This window comes from Melanerpes formicivorus, unplaced genomic scaffold (genome assembly GCF_026170545.1).
Source record: "Melanerpes formicivorus ecotype bairdi unplaced genomic scaffold, bMelFor1.0.p_v2 SCAF_1434, whole genome shotgun sequence".
In the NCBI taxonomy this organism is placed as follows: domain Eukaryota; kingdom Metazoa; phylum Chordata; class Aves; order Piciformes; family Picidae; genus Melanerpes; species Melanerpes formicivorus.
The window spans coordinates 37,501-40,000 of record NW_027143786.1 but is presented as its reverse complement, the minus strand read 5'-3'; the positions used below and the strand labels follow the sequence as shown (position 1 = coordinate 40,000).

Below are 2,500 nucleotides of genomic sequence, written 5' to 3'. Positions count from 1 at the left end.
AGCCGCGTCGCCGTCGTCGCCGGCCCTGCGCCGGTCCGCCGCCGGGGCCGCCGTAGCCGGGCGCTCGCCGCGCGGCGAGCGCGCGGCATGGGCGTCCCCAGCCGCGTCCCTCCTCCCCGAGCGCAGCGCCGGCTGACTGAGGGAAACCCCGGGCCTCGGGCCAGGCCAGGGGCGCGGCGTGGTGGCGGCGGACGTCGGGCGCGGCCCCCGCGGGCGGACGCTCCCCCCGACAGCGGCAGTGGGGGGGAGGCACCCCCGCGGGGCCTTAAGTCTGGTTTCCCTCACCCCAGGGTCAGGTACCTAGCGTTCCGCGCCTTCGTCCGCGGCCTTGCCCTACCGCGGAGGAAGCCGGGCGGCGGTTTAAAGACCCGGGCGGCTCGGCGCGCCACCCCCGGATGCGGGGGGCGAGCGCGGGGGCGGGCGGGTGCCTTCAGAGGGGCGGGGGTTGCCCCCGCAATGCCTCTGGCTAGGTCCGCCGTCGTCGCGCTCGTCGTCCTCCGGGGGCCCGCCGGGCCGGGGAGGGGACTCTGCTGCCCCCCCCTCTCTGCGGTCCGAGCGCTCGGCCGGAGAGAGCCCACCGCGCGAGGTCGGCCGTGGTCCGGCCCGCGCCTCGCCTCGCCACGGGCGTCCCCGGCGGCGCGTTGAAGCGCGGGCTTCTCGCGGGCCGGGGCGGCGAGCCCCCGCGGTGGGGGCTGGCCCAGGGCGCTTCGCCCCCGCCGGGGGTTTTGTGCGGGCGCGTTGCCGCGGCTCGGCGGCGGCGCCTCTTGCGGCGCGGGCCGCTGCGGACCTCCCGGTCCCTTTTCCCTTTGCCCAGGCCCCAGAGCGGGGCCCCGGCGAGCTGGCGCCCTCGGCGGTCTCGCGCTGCCGGTTCCCCCCCGTCCGGGGCCGGTTTCGGGTGGCGTGACCGCGTCCGAGCGGCGGCGGGCGTCGCTCGGCGTCTCCGGCTCCGGTCCCTCGCCGGAGGGCACCCTGCCACCGGCTGCGGCTGTCCCGGTCCCGGGCCCTGCCCGCGGGCTTCCCCGTTCGCCTTCCCGGCGCGTGCCGGGTGGGGGACGGGCGGGCAGCCGGGGGCGTCCCACCCCCGGTCTCCGCGTGGAAACGGGGAGAGCGGGGGGCCCGCCCCCCGGCTCAGCGCCGTCCGCTGTCCGCCTGGCCGCGGGGCCACGGAAGGGGTCGAGCGAGCGAAGCCGGCGGCGCGGTGGCGCCGGGGGAGGATGGAAGGGGCTCGTGCCGCTGGGGTTTGTCGGTCGGCGGGTGCGCCGCCCGGCGAGGGCCGGCGGGTCGCCGCGGTGGCGTCCCACGTGGGCTCGGGCTTTCCGTCTCGCAAGCCGTTTTCCGTCCCCCGCGGTGGGGGGGGGTTCGGTGGCGAGAGGAAGCCGCCCGAGGGCGCGAGCCGGCCGGGGCTCGGCCCCGGGGCCAAAGCGGGGGAAAAGAAAGTCCGGGATGGGCCGCAGCGGTGGCGGCGTTGGAGGGGCCGGTGCGGAGGCGCGCGCGCGCTCTCCTCCGGCGGGGTTGTGCGCCCGGCCCCCCTCGCTCCCCGGGGCGGGGGGGGGGGGGGGGTCTCCGCTGCCTCGCTTCGTGGCGTCTCCGCGACGGCACGGGGCGGCCAGCGAGAGACACACACCCCCCCCCGCCGTTGGGTGGGGAAGCGAAGGGGGTTTTATTTCCCCGTGCACGCGAGGCGAGGCCGGGTTCGGGGCACGTTCCCGGCGGCGCGCGGCGGGCCTCCTCCGCGCCGAGGTCGGAGCGAGCCCGGGCGCCTGGTCCGGCCCCGAAGCGCCACAAGGTGCGTTTTTCCCTCCTCGGGGGAGGGAAAAAAGCCGGGAGCGCGGGCTCCCCGCCCCTTGCTTTTGCCGCTTCGGGGTTTCGTTTTATTTTCCCCCCCTCTCCTGTGCTTGTACGGTCAATGTGAGGCGAGCGGCCGCCGTGCCGCGCTCTCCGAGGGGCCGCTCCTTTGCGAGCGGTCCCGGCCCCTCCGCGCTGGCGGGGCGGTGCCGAAAAGCCAGACAACTCTTAGCGGTGGATCACTCGGCTCGTGCGTCGATGAAGAACGCAGCTAGCTGCGAGAATTAATGTGAATTGCAGGACACATTGATCATCGACACTTCGAACGCACTTGCGGCCCCGGGTTCCTCCCGGGGCTACGCCTGTCTGAGCGTCGCTTGACGATCAATCGCCGCCTCGGTGCCCGCCGAGCGGCGCGGCTGGGGTCGCCTCGCAGGCTCTCCCCCGGGCGGGGAGGGGCCTTCGTCCCCCTAAGTGCAGACTCGGGGAGCGCTCCGTAGCTCCCCGCTCCCGGAGCGCCCGCTCTCGCGGAGTTCGTCCCGCCGGGGCTTCGCCGGCAGGGGTTCCCCGTTGGTCCAGCGACGCCCGGTGGGGCGTTGGGGGAGACGAGAGCCCGGTTGGGGGAGGAGGCGCGGGCCTCGCCCCCCCCGGCACTCCCGCGCGGGCGCGGCTGTCTGCGGGTGGGTACCGCGGGGGTACCGTGCCGTGCTGCCGC

At 77.1% G+C, this 2,500-nt stretch overlaps 1 non-coding gene across 1 annotated transcript; it reads left to right on the top strand.

Annotated features, from left to right (window-relative positions):
• The first annotated feature begins 2,008 nt into the window (after window positions 1–2,008).
• Window positions 2,009–2,161, top strand: LOC137461211 (5.8S ribosomal RNA). Its single transcript, XR_010993271.1, has one exon. It is a non-coding gene; the product is annotated as a 5.8S ribosomal RNA (ribosomal RNA).
• The last annotated feature ends 339 nt before the right edge of the window (window positions 2,162–2,500 follow it).